At 46.1% G+C, this 26,074-nt stretch overlaps 1 protein-coding gene and 1 long non-coding RNA gene across 7 annotated transcripts in view; one reads left to right on the top strand and one right to left on the bottom strand.

The window, feature by feature from the left end:
• Positions 1–26,074, bottom strand: part of SLC8A1 (solute carrier family 8 member A1) — a 128,321-nt gene that overhangs the window by 77,203 nt on the left and 25,044 nt on the right. The window lies entirely within an intron of this gene.
• LOC135410868 (uncharacterized) lies at positions 16,764–24,800 on the top strand. Of its 2 annotated transcripts, XR_010428919.1 has the most exons (4): positions 16,764–17,018; positions 18,693–18,797; positions 19,101–19,269; positions 24,373–24,800. It is a non-coding gene; the product is annotated as an uncharacterized LOC135410868 (long non-coding RNA). The 2 variants fall into 2 exon arrangements; XR_010428920.1 differs by lacking the exons at positions 16,764–17,018; positions 18,693–18,797; positions 19,101–19,269 and adding an exon at positions 22,440–22,597.

The following is a 26,074-nucleotide window of genomic DNA, read 5'->3' as shown; positions in this document are numbered from 1 at the left end:
GGCAGGATGGCCAAGGCAGAGGAACTCTGAGACACCTCAAGGACCGTGCTCAGTACAGTAGAAGATGCAGTGAGGTGTGACTGAAGAAGCAGAGGGAAGAGCAAGGGATCAAACCTTGCTCCCCCCAAAAAAAGAATGGAGCACATTAGAAATCCTGCATGGCTGTAAAGACAAACTACCTTCATGTGCTTAATTTGCCAGGCTTCACGTGCACAACAACGTCTGGTAAGCGCACAGGATGTTTAATATTAAATGTACTATTTATTATTTACACAGCAAAAAGTGCATGCTAAGGAGCTCTTCCAAGGCAAGCAATGCGCTGAGCCTGGCCCCAAAATACCTTCTTTGCTCCTCCCACCAAGGCCAAGAGGAATAAACTCTTTAAAAGTCTGGGAACACATCCACTGGCAGCAGGGGTGTATGTAGGTCACGGTGATGCAGTGGAGCCTGGGGCCGCAGCCAGGCTGGCCAAGGTCGCCTGGGGCCAGTTGTGGCTGGGACTCTTCCCCCAGCCTTCTGCCAACCAGCTCTGCTTACCGTGTGGTGGCCCTCTGCACCTTCCCTCCTGAGCTACACCATGGGGAAAATGTCCTGTCCTTGGTCTTTTCTGATTTCTGACAAGGTTTGAAGGTAGAAAGGGGAAAAATAAACAATTTCAAAACAGGGCAATGCTGTGCACCAACAAAGGGAAGAGAGAGGCTGGATAGGGAATTCACCAATCCAGGGTGTGACCACAGGGGGAGCTTCTCCAGGACTCTGGACATAAGTGGGGGGGAACGGGACTGCGAGGCTGCAGGGAGGGATTCTTCCTAGAGATAGTGGGGAAAACTTCCAAATCTCTTTGGAAATCCCTCTCGTTTCACATGGTTACAAAACAGAGCTGTGTTGCCAATCAAATACAAGAGAGTTAATGCTAAAGGTAACTGCCAAAGTCTTAGACTCAACCCCAAGCAGTGCTTCTTTGAAAGAAAAAATCATATTTCTCTTAACTGGTCAATAGTCAGACTCTGGCTAAATTTTAGCAGTCTACAGTAAACCCGAGGGTCAGCTCCAATCACTAATGTCTGCCTGCCAGCCTTGTGCTGCTGCTGGGAGCACGGACAGACCCTGCCTCCTGTGGCAGCTTTCTCCTGGGATTGCTGACTGTTCAGGTTGAGCCAAATCCAGCTCTCCCTGCGGCTCAGGGCCAGGCAGGCAGGCTATCCCCTCCCCATATCTTTTGAAAGTCCTGACTGTTTTATCTTGGAGATATTGATAGCAGGAATCATCTTCTGAAGCAAAGAGTGGGTTCCTGGATTATGTCACCAGCAAGGCTTGTCTCCCACCATTGCCACTGACATGGCTGTGACATAAATGATCATAATGGCTGCAAAGGGGTTTCATGTTGATGCATTCAGATTACCTCACTGCCTGCCTTCCAGACACGGCAGCTGTTCAGAAGCCATGACTTTTCAAAGAGAGCAGCTATAATATTTCCACCTTGCACAGAGCAGTTTTTTCTTAGAAGAGAAAAAGTTAGCAGCAACAGCCAGCAGCACACAGTGTATGAGACTTTCAGCTGATCCTCTTATCCCCACCAAGACCACACCATGATAAACCAAAGTTAGACACTTTCATATCAGTGCTTCTCCCACATAGTTTCCACCAGAATCTTCTCCAGCACTTCAGTGCCTTTCATCCCTACACAGACTTGTGTTTGTTGATGAGAAAATGAAACTCAAAGCTCCAGAAAATACATGTAAAATCCTATTGCACCCAAACACCCTGCATATCAGTCAGAGAATGAGCCTCCTCATGACTAACGCATGTATGCTTAGCCCCAAAACACAGACAGAGAGCTGGAGAAATTTCCTTACCAAATTCCCACCATGATGAATATTTCTAAGTACACATGATTGAAGCCCACATCCTTTAGCTTCCAGATACCCAGTTGTTTGCAGAGTGCACTTCAAAACCACTCGCTGTTCATCGGCAGGGCTGCGTTGCACTGTCAGTGGAAGCTGCCTGATACACTAAAGCAGCTCAGAGTTCAACGTGATGGAAGAAGCAGCAGGCAAAATACTGTAACTCATCAGACAATGTAAGATATCATAAGTAATAAGTAGCAGTGGCAGTCTACAAAGTGGTTTATAAAGAGCTTGATGAGTAACTCAGCTGAGCCTCTGGATTACACATAAGAGAATCATTTCATTTCTGTCATGCAGCAGCCCATCTGCAGTGTGCAAGGAACCATCCCTGCTTCTCACATCTCAAGGGCTTCGGACGAAAGGGTGAGAATAGCTGCCAAAACCAGGCAACACAAGGCAAATTTTTCACTTAGTCCCAAAAGAGATGATTCTGTATGCCAGATTTCTATAACTGGGGAGCTCTTGATATGCACAGATGTGCAAAGCACTAAATGGACACAAATAACTGTGAAGAGTTCAAGAAGTGGGCTGTGCTGGTTGATAGCTGCTCCCAAATTCAAAACCAGATTTGGCTGGAGGCACTGGCTTACATTTTAAAAAGCTGCACTGATTTCTGCCCTATGCAATACTCCTGAAATACAGGGAACAAAATATCTGCAAGGGGAACCCATAGTAAACTTGCATACTGTCAGCTGCAGAAGCTACAAGCACCCACTTCTCTGACCTTATCCCACCATCATCTCCAGCATATCAATCCTGCTTCCTCAACAGAGCCTCCCTGGCTATCTGCCCAGGGGAATCCTACTGCTTCAGCTTTCCTAATCTCCCTGAATTTTTCGCCAGGCTATCTTCATTCTGGCTTCTCATGAAAGGTCTCTGAGTAACCTACTCTCTACTTTGAATTGCTTGAATAATCCAGAGACATGGACAAGCCAACAAAGAACTTGCCTTATTCTCCTGAGGGATTTGAGTCAGCATCTTTGCATCCACCTGCAACAAGGAAACTTTTGCTGCACATGCAGCACAGGTGTGCAGGACACATTACATCCCAGGCATGTGCTTCCTTGCAGGTTCATCCAGAAACGCACAGCAAGGCCGATGTGGCCAAAAGGCAGTTGGCTCTTTGCAGAGCACGCATAGAGCCAGACTGATAGTGAACATTCATCTAGGACTGACAGGCCTTTGGGACCTCAGCCCTAATATTTCTCTGCTTGCATAGAGACAGTGTGTTGTGAAGGTCCTGCCTGGGGAGAGGCAGAATCCTGCGCTCTGAACATAGTACCTGGCTGAGACAACTGAGGGAGAAGATGAACTAGTGGAAATGGTATCTGTGGTTTCAGAGTCACACAGATACACCAAGCATTTGGAGTGTAACCACCCTGAAATGTTGGTCATCAAAGTAATATTAATTAATTAATTGCATTTGCAGCAAAACATACAGGTGTGTCAATCTTACCAGGGGAGCTAGAGCATTCCTGGAGGCTTTGGGATGCACATGCAGTTCACACTCTAGTAAAGCCCAAGCTGTGCTGCATCGGGGTCCCCAGATGACCTTCGTTTCCCCCTCGTATGACGGGTGAACAGCTCTCATCCCCAAGCATGGGCTCTGTCAGTGAGCCAAGCTGCTGGGCAGAGAAGCCTTGGGGTGGGGCGGCAGCTAAGCGTGAGCCACAAGGTGAGTCCTGCTTGCTGTTATTGAGCTTCTGCTGGAGAGTAGGAAGGCTCTGCAGAGGAATCTGGACAGACTGGATCAATGGGCCGAGTCAGAGGTTTAATAACCCCATGCAGTGCTACAGGCTGCAGGAAGAGTGGCTGGGAAACGGCCCACAGGAAACAGACCTGGGGGTGCTGATTGACAGCTGGCTGAATGTGAGCCAGTGTGTGCCCAGGTGGCCAAGAAGGCCAATGGCATGTATCAAAAATAGTGTGGCCAGCAGGACTAGAGAAGTGATTATCCCTCTGTACTCAGCACTGCTGAGCCTGCACCTCAAGTCCTGTATCAAGTTCTGGGCTTCTCACGGCAAGAAAGCATTGACGTGCTGGAGTGAGTCCAGAGAAAGGCAACGAAGCTGATCAAGGGCTGAAGCACAAGTCCTGTGAGGATCGGATGAGGGAACGGGGATTGTTTAGCCTGGACAAAAGCAGGCTCAGGAGAGACCTTATTGCTCTATAAAACTACCTGAAAGGAGGTTGTTGCAAGGGAGAGGTTGGCCTCTTCTCCCAGGCAACTAGTGACAGGACAAGAGGAAATGGCCACAAGATGTTCAGGTTGGACAGCAGGTAGAATTTCTTCACTGAAAGGGTTGTCAGGCATTGGAACAGGCTGCCCAGGGAAGTGTGAAGTCACCATTGCTGGAAGTGTTCAAGAAACAACTGAACGTGGCACTTTGTGCTATGGTTTAGTTGACATGGTAGTATTTGGTCAAAGGTTGGAGGTCTTTTCCAACCTTCTATGATTCACAGATTCTATGATTCTGTGATTCTAAGCGACAGTGCACTTCTGGGCTCTTGCCAGGAGAGACGGGTTCATGTCAAATGGAAGAGAGCAGGAAATAACATCTTCAAATTGCTTTGGATCACTGCCTTGCATTTCAGTCCACTGTGCTACTGCCTGAGAAAACCCCTGGCTGGACTCTGGCATTGCTGACATGCCTTGGGCATGGGGGTGGTGGGTCCTGCCTCACCATGGCAAGAGCCATTTCCTGAAACTCATCCCTCTCTCACATAGCTCTCTGCTGACTGATGCAGCATAGACAACATCCTTCAGCTCCCACAAGCTCATCTGGCTCCTGCTCGACAGCAGCAGGCAGGCTTTTGGCTGCAGATTTCACCAGCAGCCTCAAAGTGGAACTCCATTCTATGACATTTCCAGGCAGCCCCGCTGTTCCAGCACCTCTTTCTCTGTAGGTTTCAGCATTACCCAGAGCTGATTTTAAGCCTTAAGGGGTTGGCTTTAACCATGCCACAAACAGCCATATAACAGGCACCCTGAGAATCATCTATTTATTAGAGGAGGAGGGTTTGTTGTGAAAGACGACAGAAATGCCTGGGATCTTGTTTATTAAAAAATAACTTAAAGCAATCAAATTGTTAATGATAGTTTTTTAAAAACTCCTTGCTGCTATTGGTTCTAGCTGGTTGCACGTGAGAGTCTCTGCAGCCACTGGCTGTCTGGCCCTGCTGGAGTGTGGGGTGTGAGAGTGGACTCGGCAGCTCTTGCGCCATAGCTGACATTACCAAGCACAGCAGTGCAAGCAAGGCCAGCTGGATGCTAGACCAGGAGCACATCAAGCCATACCTAGGGAGCAGTCTGGCTTCCCAAAGCATGGCAAATTAACAGCACAGTCTGGTCTTCCCTCCAAATTCATGACCATGAAACATCTGTGCTTTGCTGCCTTTGTCTATCTGCTTCAAAACAAAGACCCACATCCCTGATGGCAAAAAACAAGGCACAAACAGCTGCCCTTCACGCAAGAACCTGAAAACTGCCCAGGGAAGTGTGCAAACCCTGGTTTCTTCTGCTCTACAAACAGGGTTTGTCAGTAAGGAGAGGGAAGCAAACCCTTCCCAGCTGAAAGATGACTTCCAAGAGGGCTGTGATGAGGCAAAGTGTTTCTATTCTGAGCCACTTCTCCTGAGGTCTCCAGCACCCAGATGCTTTCTCAGACCTTGCTTTAACTTCTTTGAAATGATGGGGGGGGGCAGCCCATAAAGATCCCCTTTCTGGGGGGCTGCCTTTTGGCATCGTGACAGTGGGCTTTCAGTTTCCAGGTGGTCATAGGGAGGCAGGGGCACACAAATATCCCAAAGTGCTGTGGGCTCTCCTGTTTGCTCAGTCAGGTACACCTCGTTCTGCAACATCAAAAATGTCAGGCTTTCCAGTTCTCCTCGTTTCCTAATTTATTCTCCCAGGTTAAGATGGTTGGTTTGTTCCAGTGTAGCTCTTCTCCAAGGCAGAATTAGAGAATGTTCCAGCTTCCCTCAGCTGGGTAGTAAACCAGGATAATAGTGTGTTGCGGCAGAGGAATTAGCAAATGGAAAGGAAACTAGAATGAGGAGATGAGCATAGGTGAGAGCCACCACATCTGCAGTGATTTATTTTCAATTTAACTTATTAAAACTGCTCTGAGTACAGATTACCTTTCCCCACTTTGTTATTGCTCCATCTTGAGACTGGGTGACATGGGCGTTTTGATAGAGTGCCTGGAAGCCTGGGTAATTTCCCTGGTGTTTCTCTGTGGGTGTGGTGAAACCACTGCTTCAGAGAGTGATGGCAGCCACACGAGGCAAAGCCCTTGCTTTCCCCAAGGCAGGTCTGTGTTGCAGTGCCCTAAAGAACAACTGTGCCCCCACAACTGTGCCTGAGGCGATGCTGTTTGCACTGGCATCCACAGGGAAAGAAAAGAGCAGGCAAGCAGGTTTCTGCTCTCTCCGAATGTCCTGCCATCAGGGTCAGGGGACAAGACGATACAGGTGGGTGCCTCTGACTTGCTGCTTCAGGTATGGGACTGAGGGCTGCCAGGCTGCAGAAGAGGCCTCGGCCTAACACTGAAACTGCCCAACCAGCATCAAACCCACACTGTCTTCCTGTAAGGCTTCGTCCTGACTGAGAGGCTAATGCTAGCATGGACCTGGAGTCAGCAGGACTGCCTGTTCTCCTGATGCACATGAGTTCCACGGCTGGTCATTTGAGAGCTGAGAGTTGATGTAGCACAGCTTTTTAATCCACTTAAGACCCCCATTTCAGTACTGCAGAATAAACCAGCTTTTGCTACAGTCCATAACTGGCACTCCTTCCAGCTTGCAGGACTACTTCAGAACACGACATGGGATTCCAGTAGAACATCTCCCACCAGTCACAGTCCGGTCTTCAGCATTTCCTTGAATCCTACTCAGCAGGTACTAAGGCTTTGTCTGTGCTGGAGGAAAACCAAGGCGAGAATATTTTGCAGCACCAGAATTTATGGTAAGCAGAGCTATCTTTCCCATAGAAAATCAAGTTGTTGCAGAGAGGCGCATCTCAGTTCCTCACAAGTGGGGAATCTTCACACCAGCCAGCATAGGATCTCTTTGTGTGGGAAGCAAAAAGCAAACAGGGAGTTTCTTCCTCTTGCACTGATGGAGACCACAAATATCTCCCTTGCAGGTGGCAAGTTGCCAATATCTCCCAAACATGAGCCATGCTCAAGAAACAATCTCGTCACATTAATAGCATCATCATCAGTTATCAGTCAGCTTTTATTCTCTCCTGCCTTTAGGTCATCGAAGTGTTGAGGACAGGTGCTGCTCCAAAGGATCTGGGTTCCTTCCAAAAGTTTTGCATCTATCTCTTCTCCCCACCTTGCTCATGTCATCCACGTTCCCAATGATTTGTGAGACCTAATCAGCCAGATTCAGGAGCATCTGCTATTCTGTATTTTGGACCCTAAACAGGACATACTGCAGCAAAACCAAAAAAAGGGCACTGAGTTCACAAGTCAAAGGCTTCTTTGGAGCAATGGAAAAATACCTACTTCCCATTCTAAACTAGGATTTGTACATCTGTCTTCAGTGTCTCACACAAGGAATTATGTCTGCCTCATCGGCAGATTTAGAGCTGCAGTCAGCTCAGAAACATCATGAGGCTGTGTTTACCTTCTGACAGATGTGCGGGTTTATCACATCCTCTCCTTTGAATATATGTGCCCTCGAGTATATTATATATCCAAGGTGTCTTTGGGCAGAACTCTGGGAATACGACTGAGGGAAGATCCTTACTTTTTTCCTGGGTTAAGCTTCCTGTCCAAGCACAGCAGGACTGATAGCACAAGGCATGCTGAAGAATGGATTTCCTCACTTGTGCGTGTACCATTTTGGGTCTAATTTACCCTGGCTGACAGCTACTAATCTGACAAGTACTTTAACCAGACATGTTTTTAGAGTGCTTCCCTTGCTCATGCGTGCTGGGCTATATGGTTGCACACTGTGGTTGCGCATCTAAAATTATGGCAGCTGATAAAGTGAAGGCAGAAAAAGCAGTTAGAGCTCAAGCAAAAGCCTGCCAAGTTTCTAATAAAATTCAAAACACAGCAATATTTAAGAGCGTACACGAAGTCGGCATTTGTCTGTGTTTCAGTCTGCCTTGAAATCCCCTGAGCAATCAACCCACATGGAGGCAGCTTAAGGAATGGAAAAATCAGTCACTTCTATTTCTCATGTCTTTTTTAGTTCACAAAGTACAATATGCAGTGGGAAAATGAGATCCAAACCACTTACTCTGCAACAAAAGCAATTTTGGTTGTTTTCAACTTGAGAAAACCAATGATACCACTTCCTAAGGCCTGTCAGGACAGAGGTCCATGGATGCCTGACCAATCACCTATCCTTAAATATGATCATTCTTAAAAGAGTGCACTTGTTCCCTAGCTCCCCAAATGATCCTTTAGTTCTATGGGTGCCATGTATTGTGATCCTAGAAACTTGTTCACAAGTGTAAGTAACAAAAATATCTATTCCTCCCACCATTACTACTACAGTTCTTAGTTATTTAGTGCTCCATTCCCAGGTTTTTAGTCACTTCTTGTTAAATACCCAGAAGGGAAGAGGTAGTTGTACTGTGTCTGTGGTTGTATCCTCCACCTCTTACAGATCAGATTTGAGAGAGCTCAGCTGCCAAGGTCCCTGTTCACCCCAGTCCTGCAATGAAACCAGTTCCTCTAGCAGTAGATAAGATGGACGAGTCAGGAGGAAGGTAAAGGTCACATTTATCTCTTGTATATCACTCTGTGTCAGCACATCTGTATGCTCTGAACCAAGCCTGGAAGGAGAGCGCAAATGTGATTCCCTGATGGCTTCCCATCCATAAACAAAATGTCAGCAAGGACATTTCTCTCAACTCCAAGTGAGGAAGAAAAGGCTGCTCTCTCAAGCATAACCAGTGTCCCTGCAGGCATTGATGTGATGGGGAGGTGGGGCAGCATGAGGCAGAAGGCCACCTCCATGACCTGCTGCCATGGACACCATTGGTTCAGTTACCCCACTCTTGGAGAAGAGGTGAAAGCTCATAAGAGACAATTCTCCACTGCCAAAAGTGCCTCTCAGAGGCCTTATCCAGGCCAAGATGGATAGAAAAATCCTTATGAAAGCTTTGACTAAACAAGATGCCAATGCCCCTGAGTTGCAGGTGGTATTTCCTGAGCTCTGATGATGTTAAGTTGCACTCTGCTGTTTGGCACCATCCCTTAAAATCACCACTTTGTGCAATAAGACCAGTTTTCTAAATACCATAGATCACATTTTAGCTGTTTGTTTTACCAACTGTAATTCCAGCTCATATGGTACGAGTGCAATGAGAAATACCTTTCTTTGTGACAATTCTGGCTCTAAATTTCATATCTGAGGTACTAATTGCCCTTATGGTTGGAGTCTGTCCCAGTTTTCCTTTAGAATATAAGGGATCTCAGATCTTTAAAAAAGGCAGCATAGATCCCTACATTTGAGTAGAGGCCACTTGCAGTTCTGGCTTAAGGAAAATTTCCTTCTGTCATCTAAATGTCCACAATCCTCTGTAGAGGAATAATGTGTACTATCAGACCTGTCCAAAAATATCTTGTTAAAAGTTTTTTCACAACCCAAAACTTATCTTGTAATTATTTTCTGAAAATGTCAAGCCCTCTCTATCCTCTAAACAAATTGTTTGAATACCACATTTCTCCAGACTAATTTTTACAGTATTATTTTCAGTGTTCTTATTATATCTCTATTATTATTGTTGTTGTTATTGAAATATCTATTTCCCTGCCATTACTTTACATCCTCAGTGGTGCTGATTCCTACCAATTTCTTTTACTTTCCTTCCAGCTTTTCATTAATTTTTCAAAACTGTCAAAAAATGCAGAGGAAGAAAGACTGCTCCCTTACTTCTCTTTGCTAAACAGCTTTCTAAATTCTGAAATGCTACAAGTTACCACAGTCATGGTTTTACTTTTACTTTTGCTGTATCAGAGATTTCTTTTCATAAACCCAAGGAATTCTGGAAAAGATGGAGGGTAGAAAAAGAGAGCAGTTTAAAGAAAGTAAGTGAAGAATTTCTTCCCCACCCCTCCCAGGGACTTGACAGTCCCTGTGGTCCTGTTTGGAAAGATTGAATAAGAACCAGAAAGCAAAGATAAAGTGAAGATACTAGGTTTTGGGTTGGTTTGGGGATTTTTAATGGATTACTCCAGCATTTTCTTATTTCAGCACTGTAAGGTTTCGTATTTTTTCCACTTAAATTTCTTTTCACCCTCTTCAATGAGCTCTACCTTTCAGATGATAACTTTTCCTATTTAATATTTCACTAGCTCACCTTGCATTTGTTTCCAAAAATAGGGCTCAGCACTTATTATCTCTGGTTATGGGAATAATTAACTCAGACAAGAGTCCTCCCCAGAGACAAACCTGCGCCATGCTTTGTGTCTCCTTTTGTCACACCCAAACGCAGTTTCAGAATTTTTTGTGCAAAGAAAATTGTAAGGACACAGGCCACCATCCCCTGCTCTGATATTTTGGTTTTCCTATGCTCAAAATATACCCCAAAGGCTCCATCCTGGTGAGATGCTGTCTCTAAGGACATGCTGCCCCCAGGAAGTACAGGCACAGGCAGTTTCCTAGTTACAAGGTATTTGTCTTCCGCTCCAAGTGTCCGTCTCCTGCTGGTGAGATACAGAGAATGAAAGCTCTGGGGCATTATCAGCTTAAGTCAACACATACTATTAATAATCATTACTTCTGCAGTGCATATTGCTTGGCACTCTCAGCCAGATTTAGCTCTGCTTTCTGCATCACAGTTGTACACATGCTCATTACCACGCAGTTTACAAGCAATGCAATTATTTGGGCGATTACTGAAACTACAGATATGGCTTTTTTTATCTCTTGAACCACCAGAAAAACAGGGCTAGAAAACCTCGAGGCTAAAAAAACCCCAACAATAAAGTAATTGTTACAGGGACTAAATGATTTTTTTGCCTCATACTTGCTTGAGTGTTTGTCTTTTTCCTGGTTACTGGTTATTAAGGATTACTGCCCTAATCATGCTGGCAGTAGCATTGCCAGGCCCCATTTTCTGTGGTGAGAAGGGAAGTATATGAGTGTGAACGCGTGAGTGCTCCTGAGCTGGGGAAAAGCAGCAGATCAGGGTGGGACAGCTGAGATGGGCCAAAGTGACCACTTCAGACAGGGACAGAGGGAATCACTGCAAAGTGTCAGCTATTTTCAGAGCATAACTAAGTTTGCTTTTCATTCTGAAGCACAACACTTAGAGTCCTTTAAATTGACAGAATTAAGAGAGGTAAAAAAAAGGAAAGAAAACCTGGAATAAGGACAAAGCAAACAGAAATTATGTTCAGAGAATGCTCCTGATACCTCTCAATGTCCCATGTTGGAGAGAAAGATAAACGCTAAAATCTTAAACTCTCCTACTTCCACTACATATCATAGACAGAAAATCCTGGCTTTGCAGGGGAACACCATGGACCCACACTGTTTTGGACAGTGATACCCTCTGTTTCTGCTGTCCAGTATCCTGTCCATCCAGCCTGATACGGATGTGCCCTTGTTTGGACCATCAAATCAATGCTCATAGATTTTTGGAGAGTCCTGTGTCTCCCAGGTACATGGCTCAGGACCTCCAAGTCATGAGTGGCTGCCCTGGCTTTCCCTCATAATGCACATTAAGAGACACAGACTGTCAGGAAGGGAGGTGCCAAGCAATATGACAGATCTCAAGGAATTATTAAAAAAAAAAAAAACAACTATGCCCCAAACCTATGAGGTTCTATTCCAGGTTTGAAATGCAGTGTGTAGAGCTGAACTCAGCCTTTCAGTCCAGAAAACCCTAACACATATCAGAAACACTGTGAAGGTCTGTTGATTTCCCTCAGGAGACACTTGTTGACTGAAGCCAGCAAGGGAAGGACAGCAAGGTTTAGGACACAGTTGCTTGTTTTCTCCTCTCAGCAGATTCAAATCCCACCTGTGGGTTGCTGAATTTCAGAAAGCTCACCACTCCACTGGCTGGCAGGGGAGTTGCAGCAATGATACATGCAAGTAGGTTCCTGCAGGCTGATCCCAGACCCCTGTGCCTCCATTTCTCACCTGCAAAGGCGAGATTTATGGTGCTGGCATTCCACTGGATGTGGAAATACTGAAGCAATAAGCTACCGTGGATGCTGGGAGTGAGCAAGTGGAGAGGTGATGCACAGGAGGGAGAGTGCCCTAAAGGTTGTGGGAGGACAGTACAAAAGCATGTGGCCCACATGGTGACAGCTAGAGGCACAGCTGCAGAGGAGGTGAAGGACAGCAGAGACAAAGGGGGGTAGCCCCTTTGATGTGGGTGCTCTTGGGAATCTGCTCTGTGGTTATCTGCACCAGGACAGCTGGTAACACACCATGTAAAAAGGACCCTGCATGCACCAAGAGGACTGGCAAGCAGGGGGGTTCCCAGCAGAGGCAGGATGATTTCAGATCAAGGAGAGCCAGGCAGGGCTGGGTAAATGCCAAAGGGCTACTGCTGGACTAGTACACAAGCTGTGCACTAGTGGGAACACAAGCAGAAGCAGGCTGGTTTTCTCAACATGATGCCTGTGCTGGAGAACAGGAGCTGAGAGGGACACTTAGGAGCAGCAGCCCCTTTGCACAGGGGTTCCCATTCATAGTATCAGGCAAACTGGAGATGCTGGATGCCAGGTCCAGCTACACACAGCAGGCCAAAGATTTTCCTCACTGACCTCAGACACCTATTTTTAAATTATTGCATATGCTTCCTTTCATTAGCAGTCATACTCATTTGCTTTGAAAGGATGTTACAAATAAGGAGAAAGCCCCTTGTTAATTGACTGGATGATTTATTGCATCCTCCCTCTCTTAGCAGCCACATAGGCTTAAAAGCTGTAATAAGGAAAAGCTGCTCAGCTTTTGTTAGGAAACAAACTGGGTAAAGACTAACGTGGAAGAGATTGGAATAAACCCAGTCCTTGGTTACTTGTTTTTTTACCTTATAGACAGCTCTTTGATGGGGAGGTCCCCAAAAAGGAGGCTCTCCCTGCATTGTACGAATCACAGGTCAAAATCTGTCTGCCACTCAGTCAGCAACATGTTTAGTGTTATTTACTCTGGAATATCAAAATTTGGTCTTGCTTGGCACTTCTGAAAGATGTAAATATAGACAGGATAAACAGACAGAGATTTCCTAAAATCTCACCTACAGGCATGTTTTCAATGCACAGAAATACCCCTACTCTCTGCTAACCCAGAGGGCAACTTGTTCTGTCCTTAAAGTCAGTCCCAGCAACTGATTCAGCAAACGGGCTTCTGGATGCTTTCAGAAAGAAGGCCAAAAAGTACCACTGGGAACTGGGCTTCCCTGGATAATGAGGGAGGGGGAGGAAAATGATAAAAAAGCCTGAAGGAAAAGGAAAAAGTTATAAGAAGTAACATAATGGAAAGGAGGAGAGAAAGAAGAAGCGAAAGTGGAATCAAAAGTTTAAAACAAGCTTCAAAAGCCATCAAGGAAGCAGAAAATAAAACGAACCCCTGATGTCCAGCCAGGTGTTCAAATATCTTGGTTCTGGCTACGAACAGAAGAGGTCGGACAGGCAAACCAGAGGGATGTTATTTGGAGCAGCTTGCTAGCTTTCTCTAGAGTTTAATAATAGCAACTGTATTTATATGACTAAAATGTTTTGTTAAAAGGCTAAGTACTGGTATGTCATGCTAGTCACTTTAATTTAAAATAAATTCTAAAAGTTCTCACTGGAAAGGCTTGCAGCTAACTATAAATATATGCAATATGCTGATGGATTTTTTTTTAAAGCAAATTTATTCTTCTTCAGAGGCACTAAATTGCACAACTGTGCAGCATTTCTGTGGCCCAAATTTTCAGAGGCCCTGGGAGTCAGGATTTCTAACTGATCTTGCTGCACTTTTTTTTTTTTAGCCCTTTTGCAAGTTGTGGCAGCTCTGGCTGGTTTGATGTGGGGTTTTGATACATGAAGAGATTTTAAAAGGTAGATGAGAGAGATAAAGGGGAAAATGAAAAAGGAAGAGTCCTGGGCAGGGTGACACCCTTTTCCTTTCTATTACTCTGAGCACTGAGACAAAAAACCGGTCAGTCAGCCATGAGACTGAAAGCACTTACCCAGGCTTCTGTCCCAAACGAGTGATGATGGCCCCAAATGCCCACTGCACTCATTGCTTTTCCCTAGGAATGGAAACCACAGAAAGTTTCCTCCAGGAATGTCCAGCCTGTGCCCTACACTGGCTGCACTCAAGGGGAGACATTCTTTCATGAAATAAGGACAGCTGGATGGTGAACTGGATGGCACTTACTTCCCTTCCTTCCCTGACTCTGGGAACTCATTGCTGGTGGCCAACAGAGAGCAGGGCCCAGGTGAATCCCTTGGCTCCCACAATGTGGAGATTGTCCAGTCCCACCTCCCATGCCCTATGTGGCTGCAGCAGAAGTTACCTGCAGGCTGCCCTTTCCACTGACCACTTCCATCTCCTTTGCAAGCCTCAGGACAGGGCAAAGGAGGTTCATCCGCATTTCAAACCCCAGCTTCTGCAAACTGACCCAGACCTGGCCACTCCACCAGCCCCTTGGCCAGCCTACGGCCAGCAGAGCCCTGCCAGGAAGGAGAAAGCGACCAGGCAGGTTTGAGACTGCAAAGGCAAGAGTTTCTCCTCTTTCTGTGCTTGCAGACAGCCTAAAAACATCACCAACGGGCTTTGCGTGCACTTTCTTTGGCTTGTAAGAGTTGCTGGAGCACATGACATTACACATTTGTGTTGCCCTAGCAGCGGTCCCACAGCAAACCAACAGAGCTGCAGCACTGGGTGCCGAGGCCGGCAACACCACAGCCAGGGTCACAGCAGGGTCACAGCAGGGCCCTGCCCTCACCCAGGACACCCTGGTGAGCTCTCCCGTGCGTGGTGCAGCTCCATCCCACTGGGGCAGCTGGAGGACATGCTCCATTCACCGGCCTTTGCCAGGAACAGAGTTTTCATTGCAGCTGTTGTAAAGGATAATTATGGTGAATTCCTTAGAAGGGACTGAAGTCAGCCTTGCTACCAGATAGCAGGAAATATTTATAACAGTAATTTCCAACTGCAGCCTTTCATCTGAAATCTAAACAGAAAGCTGAAATCCCAGGCCTGTAAGTTGATACCTTGGCTATATATGGTCAAAGAACTCCACGGGGGAGAAAAAGATGCTAAGTCCCTAGCAATCCTCATACACACAGCTCCAAGAAGATCCATTAACCTCTGTAAAATTAGCAAGCCTGTATCATCAATTAGCTTTGAAGTATGATTGTCACGCTGTAGCATTAACAGCTCTGCTCTCCCAGGGATGTCTCAGCATGTCACACTCACAGCCACGTGTACGACAGGGCGCAGCATTCTGTAAATGCACAGAGACATCCCCCAGCCTCATGTGCCTGTGACAGCAGTTGGGAGTTATAAAGCACTGTTAACTATTGCAAAGTCATGGGGTGACCCACTGCAATCCCACAGTAAAGCACTGCCAAGCCGAGGCAGGGCATTTTACAAGACACTCACTGGCGAACAGGGAAATGGTGTTTTCTGGTATTCAGGTTTGCAAAAATGAGAGCAGAAACAACTCCTGCATGAAAATGGACTTAGAAAATCAAAAGGCATTGAAATGGGTTGCTTCAGACTCTACCAGTGACTGTGACTTACCTTTTGTAAAGGAGTTCTAAATTTCTTTTTGTTTTTGAAACCCCTCCCATGTGTCCTCCTGCAGCAGCAGGAAATGAATGAACTGCAGAGCTTTACTCATAGAGGTGCTTCCTCCCCAGCGTGAAGCACACGGCCTAGCATAAGGTCCTTCTTCACAAACTGGAGCCTGGCTGGGATAGTGGCGTTTTCCTGTTTCCCTCCTCTGCTTTTAGCTGAATACTTCCTAACCTAACACCGCAGATGTCAGCTCTGTCCTCCCTTCCCCTTCAGCTTGCAAACTGTTGCCTACCTCACAGCTTTCAGGTTTACTGTAATGCTGGAAGAGTCTCTGCTTATGGCTTTGCTGCGTGGTTGGCAGGGTAGCGATGCTGCCTCTTAGGTGAGACACAGAGTAGGGATGTAATTACTTTGAGCTGAAGGAGGAAGATAAATATTAGAAAGAAATTCTTTACTGTGAGGGTGGTGAGGCACTGAAACAAGTCACATAAGGAGGTTTTGGATGCCACATCCCTGAAAGTGTTCAAGGTCAGACTGGATGGGGCTCTGAGCAACCTGGTCTAGTGGAAGGCAATCCCTGTCCGTGGCAAGGGTATTGGAACCCAAACCATTCTATGATCCTATGGTTCTATGATGTATGCTCAAAAACAGACAGGCTTGAAAAACAGCATTGCAGACTTTTCTTACAGGCAGGAAGAACAGGTTCATGGCCCCTGAAGAATCAACAGCTTTGGCCCTGTGATATTAAATACTTTCTCTCATCAAGACACTGCTGTTCACCACAGAGATGGCGTCATGCTCAAAAGCAAAGAGCTGGCATTCCTGCTCTCAGTCTGCTGCATATAGGCTTTTAACAGGTCACCCACAATGTTAATTGCAAACCAGTCAAATATTTTGCCAACATGTCTAAGCCTTGAGCTGGAGCTCACAATACTTGGTCCTCATCAAGACATCAGCCTCTGCACAAGGACATCTCATAGAGCAGTCTGACAGGCACGTGCCTCTCGGGCAGTCTTTCCTTTTCATTGCAGTTGAATGCCTTCCCATTATTTGCAACTGAGTTTCAAGAAAACAGCAGTGAACATCTCAATTAAAAAACAGAGACTATGACAGAAAAGGCAAATTTCCTTTTGTGAGATCTTACATGCTGTCCCAACCTGCTTATTGTTATTAGGCAAACAGCAGCAAATTCATTTCTGCATATGTCCCTGACATATGGGGTGTCAAAACCATGAGAACCATTTCTATTTCAATACAAACCCTCTTTTGCTTCCCTTTCTATAACTCATGCTGTATCTCAGCAGGGCATGGTCATGAAACCACCAACCAATCAAATTTTGGTCTCAGTCAGCACCCAAGCAGCAGTAATGCCAGCTAGCTATGCCACAACAAAAGGTGAGTTTCCAGGGTGGAAACAACCATCGGACACAGCAAACCTCTTTGCAGTGATGGTAAACAAGGAGATGCAGGCTTGAGAACTGCTGTTTGAGATAGAACCCCCCCCCCCAGTAGCTTTTGCTGGTAATTACTATGCATGGTAGTTGTTGTTATTATTATGCAGGCTGCATTATTTGGCTTATCTAACCAGTGCCGGTGCGTTCACAGCAGGAGCTCATCATGCAGGCAGCACCAGGCTGTATACACGTGCACCACCACACATCCCAGTGCAGCCCGGGGTATGATTTATATCCCAGTAAAACACAGCTCATTTATTAATTTTTGACATCTGAGAACTAAGCCTGATGGACATCAGTTCTCTCTGCAGGGAGCCTGCAAGGCCAAACCAGGAGCAACATTAGACTTGTGTAGGTACTCACAGCACATTTTGGGGCAGGATGACTCAGGCCCACTGGGTTTGAGGCAGGGTACAAGCCTCCTTCCCCTGAGTCCGTGACACTCAGAAGATGAGCACAGGAAACTGAAATGATGCGACAGAGGGAAGGCTGAGGTGGAAACAGGGACACCATGATGAAAGACAAGCGGTCTCTGTGGGAAGAAGGAGTTTTCCAACCCCAGAGGAGGATAAGGTATAGTAAGGAGAGACCTTGATGCCTGGTGACCCTTCTCAGCTTCCTTATGTGAGAGCTGCTTTGCTGCCAACCCTCATTCCACATGCCTTGGAAGCCTGGCTACCTCTGACTACCAGTGCACATTGCTCCCTGCCTGTGTGCCACTGCCAAACACGTGGTGCTTCAAACACTGCACAGGAAATGTGGAAGGACAGATCTGAAAAGGAAGGCACATCTGCTAGATATGCCCAGCCACAAGGTTGGAAAGGAAAAGGACCAACCCCCAAAAGAGCGCAGTGATATTTGTGTGCAGGCTCATTCAGCACTCCCCAGGTGCATGAAGAGGCAAGAGCTGTACCCACTCTTTCATGTGAATATGCAGCATCCTCGGTAGAAATCTGAGTGTTACAAATATTTGCTGGATCTTTTCTCAACAGTTTCAACAGATATAACCCAGGGGTTTAGCTACTTGGGAAAACTCTTCAAGTTTATCTGTAGTCTTTTATACTCCTCTAGACTTCAAAAATGCACTGCCCTTGCAGCTGGTATTTTTGAGATTTGAAAACAGCTCCCTTGCCGAAAGAGCAGCTGTAGAGCCTACCAACAGGAGCGGCGGCCAGATGATTAGCCCTCCCGCTTCAAGGCATTTTCAGCCCCAGTTGTGGCTCAGCTGGCTTCCCTCTACCAGGCTGCAGCCACCCTTGCAGCTCTTCCGGCAGAAAGAGGAATTATTCTCCCTTCACCTGGCAGGAGCTGCTCCCCAGGCCTCAGTGCCCACATTGACAAGGCAAAGGCAAATCAGCCTCTCGTTCCTGCCAATACATTTTCCTTTCTCCACTTGGCGGAGTCAGTCCCATTAACAAGATAATGAGAAGAAAGAAGTACAAGCCTGAAGAAAATCATCTCTGATGGGAGAATTTCAAAAGGCAGCCAGTTTCCAGAAGGCAAGAACTATTCTCCACATTAATTATCTACAGAGGTGCAAGAAACTGGTTGACAATGAGAAATTAGGTAATAAAAGTTCTGATTTAACTCATTAAGGTTTCTGTTATGGCTCCAGGTATGTGTAGTCCCAGTGCATGCTGAATTTTATTTATGCCTGCATTGCAACCACCTTTGGGGAACACTGCTACAAGGCACAGAGCGAGTGAGGAAGAAATTGAAGGTAATTTTGTTCTGCAGCTCAAGAGATGTGAGCCATTTCCACTATCACAGTATGCAAGCAAACATCCACCTCCCTTACAACGTAACCTCCAGCAATGTGACTGTACCCCCACAGCAAGATCATGGCCCAGGGCCCTCCCAGCACAGTAAATCTCTGCAGGTCACTCAGTATTAGCATTGCAATGTCAACCTCTGTCATCAGGAACTGAAGTAGGCAAGACTGACATTCTATTTTGTACCAGGTGTTTTCTGTAAAACACAAGCCAACAATCCCTCTAAACCTATGTGGTTTCTTCTCTTCCAGCTGTTTTAATGAAAAGCAGGTATGCTTCTGTGGAGTTTCCAGTTTTCCTCACTTTCACTGAGAGCAGAAAATGCAAAAAGATAGTTGTGGGGGAAAATCCTCAATCAAACATTTCCCAAGTTCCAGCTGTTGTAGGAACGACAACCAACACCCTCTGTCCCACTGGAAGGTAAGCCAAATTATCTTTACAGGCCACCCCTAGCAGCTTTGACTTACGTAGCTATGTTGTACCTGTGGTTTAGACTAATTTGAGATGAAGCCTTTCTCTACAGCCTATCATTTGTGTTCTAAATTGGTGGCCTTCATCTCAAATAAAATCTACCTGCAGCCAGCAGAGACATCCCACAGAACAAAGGAGAAAACGTTGCTCAAATGTCAAGGTCACCCAGGATTCTTGGACACACTAGTAGGCAGAGGAGGTCCTCAGGAGACCCAAGCTGAGATTTCCTGGGAGGGTTTTACTTTCTTGGATTTTGCCTCTCTTTGCCAAACCTGAAGAGAAATCCCTACGCTGGTTCTCCTCATTTGCAATTGCCAGGGCTGCCTGACCTGCAAATGTTGTGCCTTCTAGCCCTCCTAAGGGTTTAAACTCAGCCAGTTAATCCTGGGTTTGTTACAGGGGTGACATAAAGTTGTCTGTCTCAGACTCTCCTTTGCCTACAGTAGATTCCCACCACCCCTCTGTGTTAATGACACACTGCTCTTTCTGTGTTAGAAGTCATTAGTGCAGTGGTGTTGGGGAGATAACTGCTGCCAAATCAAGGCCCATGCTCACAATAACTGGTGCAAAGAGAACATCATTTTACTTCATTTTTAATGACCCAAATGCAAGCCTAAAGCTACCCGCGTTCAAATGAGTTAGCTGAGCTCACTCATTCTCCTCTAATTAGCCCATGTGTCTAATCTCAAAAAGAAGTAAGTGAATAAAACTTATGCCACAAATCAAAGCGCCCTGTACCCAGCAAAGGCTGGAGGGCAGGCACTGCTCCCCATGGGTGTTGGTGGAGATCACCACCATGCTGAGCTCCGGGTCCAAAAATGGCACGTGGCTTTGCGACTCCCATCTGCTCCTTTGCAGCATTTTCCATCACATAACTAGGGTGCTAGAAGAAAATTCCTACTTGCAAAGAGCTGTTGCACGAGTTGCCTGATGATATATACCTTTTCAATGTATAGGCTTTTACAGAGAAATTGAGGTGCTGAAGTGTTGTTGCTTCACCTTCTGTCACAGTTGCTGTTAGCAGGGGTTTTCAAAACACTTGGTCTGAAATGCATCCCCTGCTTAAGTTTCCAGTCTCCCCCCTGCAACCCTGAACTTCAATTAATTTCTTAGAGGCTTCCAAACTGGTTTATTCAGTTGCAGTTTTCCTGAAAGGTAAAGCTTTCTTCCCTAATTAAATAGTGTTCACACAGATCAGTACATTTCCCTTCATGTACAGCAGAGGAATTTTAAACCTCTACTCTAGCTGAGAGGGAATGGGTTAACACAATATTAAATATGGAACTCCTCATGTTATCTTTTTTTCTTTCCCTCTCTCACATGCATGTATTCATCCACACAGAGTGTGACTACCGAAATGCTGACAAGCAGCAGGCAAATTCAGATCAATTTAGTTCTCCTTTTACCATGCAAGTGATTTTTCTTGGCAAGGCCAGAAGTATTCTCTTTTCCTCATTGCTTTTAACCTTTGCTGCCTAGAGCCAAGCCAGGGTTCTCCCTGCAAACACACTGAAGCTGAAACCTGTGCAATATCAGCTCAATGCATTTAAGATATGAATGTCAAACTCATTCTGCAGCAAGAGCCAAAGGGCTTTTTCGAACTACCTGTTTGAAATTACCTGTTGCAAATGTGAACAGTACAACTTTGGTCTAAGGTTTGGTGGGACAGGGGCCCTCTGAAGTGGACCCTAAGCACTTTGCAGCTCTGGAAGTGCTCATCATCAGCAGAGAGGAACCATTCATACGAACCATTGTGATTTTGGCCCCTCTTTCATTTTTCCCTCCTGCTCCTTCTTTTCCAATTTTCATCATGCATTCATCACCTTTTACCTCATCCCCATACATGAATTTCCCTCGTTGGTCTTCCACCTACTCTAATTGCTGAGGCATAAGCATATGCAGCCCTTAGGTATATGGGCACCTTGAGGTATATACATCCCTTTTGGAGATGGCTGCAGTTGCTGTGTGAGTAAGCCCATCTACTCACACCAAGAGGAAAGGGCAATGGGGTGGTTTAGCTTTGTAGCTGAGCTGTGCAATAGCTGCAGGTGACAAATGAACTGTGCCTCTGTGAAGCAGAGCAGTGGCTGAAGAGTGCCACACTCTCTTTGATGTATAGGATTAAGTGCCTGTTTTTTAAACCCTGAGAGTCTGACTGTATTTTCCAGGTCATCTCTGGTTTATACAATGCGTGTGGCTAAGTGTTCAAGTAGGCTGCTATGGCTCTCCCTTCTCACTGATGCTGGGCTCTGCTCTCCTCCATTTCACACCAGAAACCTAACACCCCAGCACAATATCAGCACACCTGGCCATGAGATTACAGTGATTGGGGGTGGAAATCAGCACTTCCTGTGCCCCACAACCACAGCCTGTCTGTCTTGCCCCTGTGCTTGTGCCCACAGAGGCAACAGACATCACCTCTCAGAGGTTTCCTCCCGGCACTGCCAAGCCTCTTGTCCTGCCTCACAGCTGGCAGCTAATAACTTCCCAGCATCTCCCCTAAAAATGCACTACTTCAGCAGTGTAATGAGCTCCCCAGGTTGAGTCTTTTACTGACTCCCCACAAATCACTGGAAGGACAAACTGCTGTTTTGGTTCATTAGCAAGTGTTTTGTAGAAATCTGTTTGTATATTTGCAAGAGACCAACATGCTCATTCATACTAATGTAGGAATACATGAATTGAGAAGCAACTTAAGCCTTCCAGTTCCTCTGGCCTTAAGCCTTCCAGCTCTGCAGGACTGGCAACAGACAGCAATTCTTCCCCCAAAGCATGGCAAATTCTTCTGTGGCACACCAAGGACCAGACAGGGCACACTAAATAGTAGTCAGAATTTTTCTTAAAACCCCAGCTCTTGGAGCTCTGGGATTCAACAAGAAATTTAATTTTCACCTAAAACACAATGAGTGAAGCACACCCTGAGGTTTTAGCTCTTGGCACAGCAGAGGAAAACATCACCAGAAAGGCTCAGACAAATAAAATTAACCTCAATGGCACTGGCATCACTTTCAGGTCTTGTAACATTTTAAGCAGCTGTATCACCGGGGAAGCTGTTTGTGACAACATCACAGATGTGACTCATGGGCTCTGTGCATTGAAAGGAGAAAGGTTCTGTGCCGAACAGAATGTAGGGGCAAAGACCAGGCAAAAGAGTGTTAAGGAAACATTCCTGTCTGACCATACAGGAGCCACTCTGGGAGTCACACATGCACCACCCAAGATTTAAACTGTTGGGACTGAAGCACCTTCGCAGTGGGCAGCTCCAGTGAACCCACAGGTGCCCTGCTTGGCTCCCACCACACACCACACTCACTGTCAGACAAGATTTCCTCACAGAGTCGACCCCAGGTTTCCTGTAGCAGAGTCCCGGCCGTCTGGATCAAGTAATTTAATCATGGAGCAGGGACACCATATGAAGGAACCCCTTGGCTTTTGTACCCTTACAGTCTGCGTGCCTCTTCCTTTCATGCTCTTTATACTCCTTACATGTGCCTCTTGGTCCAACGGTGATATTTGGTCTTGGGTCTTCTCACTGTTTATATGGGTTCTCTCAGACTCTCTGGGTGACTGGCAACCCCCTGGCCAGAGCTGAAGGTCCCAGTGCCCTTTGTCAGGCAACAGGTCGGCACCAGTTTATGGCCCCTTGCCTGAGGTTCCAGCCCATTTCCCCCACCTGCAGCTCGCACCTTGTGCTAGGTGTGTTCCTGAACAAGGACAGGAGACAAGGATGCAGGAAAAGGAGCCCTAGCATTTCACTTGTGCTTTTTGAAGTTACTGCCTTCAGAAGTTACTGCCTTCTAGTGCCTTAGAAGCCCTCTGGCACTTTATATTTACAAATTAAAACAGAGACCACTTCCTTTGGCACCCAAGGCTGAACTAAAAGCCTTCCTTAAGGCTTTGAAGTTGCTGAGGAAGAGGAATTTTGGAAAACTTCAGGCTGGTTCTGCAGTTCTACTCTGCCAAATTATATGAATCCATCCAAGCTTTTGGATGTTCTGCATTAACGCCCAGCAGCAGCTATGGGATAAAAGCTACTGCTGCAGTCCACAAAGCTTGCTATCTCAGCTGCAACAGTGCAATAGGGAATGTTAAAACATAAGGCAGGCACTTTACAGGGAAACCAAATAGCCCTCCTGGATTGAAGAGGACAGGTGAAAGGATCAGAAGTCAGGGACTATGTACATGAAGCAGCAAAGGAGCTGGGAGGGGAAGTAGCTGCTTTAAAGCCTAGAGGGAACTTGAAGGAAAAAACCCCAAGATAACTTTGCAGGATTTGTGGAGCATAGGGGAACATCGGCATGGTCCTCCCTGGAGATACCAGGACACTCCTAGCTGGCAGGCACAGGGGCAGGAGGTTTTTCTCCTGTGTGTTGGGAGAAAAGGGCACAAAGATTGTTTATCTTTCTCAGACTAAGTATTTACAACCCTCTCCAACTTTCCCAACGTTGTTAGGATAGCCTCTCCTTGCATGGGTGTCTGCAATGGTCTTGCTCAGCTGCATGTAAGAGCAGAGCAATCTCCCTTTCAGTTCCCAAGATCTGGGTTCCCATTACCTGCTCTGGGAGAGGGAGGACATCACACAGGCATAAGGAGACAGTGGTCCAAGGGAATTTTCCTAGCTCTTCTCTTTAGATGTGTTTCGCAGGTAAAGTTCGGTAAGCACAGCTCCTAGCCCACTGCCGCCTTCAGATCTGTTCATTAGCACCTTTCTGAGGGCTTTCCAAGACAGCCAGTTCTCAAGGGGCTGAGATACGGTGTTTTAATTGTATATAATTAAATACTGCTCCCTTATCTAGATTTCAAAGTTTACTGTTGGGGCTTTGGTACCAATGCTCTCTTCCCTCTAATTAGCTTCCTTAATCTGTGCAGCCTTGCTTCTTCCCCCAGGGGGACAGGGCTCTCCTGAAGGGAAGCTTGGTTTGCATCTAATTATTAGCAAAGGACACGGACAGCAGGCAAGCAGTGGCCCTATCCCAGATATCCCTTGTGAGCAAAGAGCCCAGAGTGAGTGGCCACAGGGAACCTGTGAAGGTCTTTCTGCTCCATTTGTAGGTTGCTTTGCATGCCATCCCATCACACGTTTGTGGCAGAAGACCATGCAGGACGGGTGCCACCTGACTGAAGTGCAACTCTCATGATGGACACTTTTGCTTCGCTAGCACATAACAACAGAAGAGGAAGAGTTGCCAAGACCTCATCTGACCCAACGTGTCCTGAAAGAGACATTACATCTGGTATCATTTTGGGCAACGTCTTCTAAGCTGTTCCCTGCTGTCAACAGAGGTCACCCACTCCCGCAAGCTCCTTCTGAGTGGACCCTTCTGTACTACGAGGAAATTTTCCTGCTGACTAATCTGAATTGCTTCTGCTGCTTCCTCAAGACCCTGAAGACACAGAGAATGTCTTATTGCCCTTTACCAAGCTCAAGGCTTATGTCTTCCCTATACCTCTCTCTAAATTAAACAGCACCAGTTGTTGTAGTTTCTCACCTTGGGTCACGTTTCTCAGATCACCAGTCATTTTCTGTGCTTTCCATTGGACTCTTAACCTCTTCAGTGTTCAGATTGCTCAGAGCTGGACACAGCTGAGCAGAGAGCACAAGGATGGCTACCCCCCGCTTGAATATCTTCAAGATGACATCTGTCTTATTCATTGCAAGAGCATGATGTTGTGAGCTCAGATTTGGCTGCCAGGTCATAACAGCACCTCCTCAACTTGGTTGTTCCCCTCCCACTTGAATTTGTGCATATGACTATTCTTGCACAAACACTTTACAGTGTCTTCTCTTCAAACTAATTCACAGCCCATCTCTGTAAATCCCCATCTGACCTTTCATAAACACTTCCAACCTCTATACGCTTTCTATCTGCAAGTTAAAACACCAGTTTTCTCTTTCCCATGCCCAACAAGCTCTGTTTCAGGACACAAACCTACTGAACACCTTTTCACCCCTATTCAACGACACATTTCTCTTTCCAGACAGGTTAGATCCCATCACCCCAGTGGCCCATTTAGCCAGGTCTTCCTTATGACAGTACTGAACTAGGCAACATTACAAGCCCTTCTGAAGCTCAGTGATATGATGACACTGCTTCTTCCTTACCCAAAAGACTAGCATAAAAGGAAATTAGGTTGGCTTAAGACTTGTTCTTGACAAATATATGCTGGCTGTTATTCATCTCCTTGTTATCTTTGAGGTACTTACAAATAATGTGTTGATTTATTCTAGGCTCATTTAGGTACAAAAACAGACCTAATCTAGCTGAGCTGCTTTTGAAGGCAGCTTCTGAGCTTGCCTGCACGTCACCTATTGCCTATGAAACCTTCCAGAGGGACTGCTAAGAGTGCCTCATGCATTCCCCTCACAACGTGAAGCTAGACTTCAGTATGCCTTCTGGGTCTGGGGACAGGCAGATTCCATCATCTTTTTCCTACACCTGCAGGCCTCATCAACACAAACATCCACTGCTTCTCAGTAGAATCTGTTGTTCAGCTACCTTCCCCTTCTCTGTCTGCATTGCTAAGGCATGAATGTCCAGAATATCTCCTTCCCATCTAATTCTTGTCCAGTTCATGCTCAGACTGATTCTGACCCAACACTCCCACGCTGCTCTGTTACAATCCTCCCTACTAAACTGACCTATTTTCAGGTTTCTGTATGATTTTTCCTGAGTTCCAGGTCACTGGAGAGCTCATGAGTCAGGTAAATCTCCTGCTATGCTTCCCTCCCTTTTCCCTGTGGTAGGATGATTTG

The sequence above is a fragment of the Pseudopipra pipra genome, chromosome 3, assembly GCF_036250125.1.
Source record: "Pseudopipra pipra isolate bDixPip1 chromosome 3, bDixPip1.hap1, whole genome shotgun sequence".
Classification (NCBI taxonomy): Eukaryota; Metazoa; Chordata; class Aves; order Passeriformes; family Pipridae; genus Pseudopipra; species Pseudopipra pipra.
This window is presented reverse-complemented; position numbering and strand designations above follow the sequence as displayed.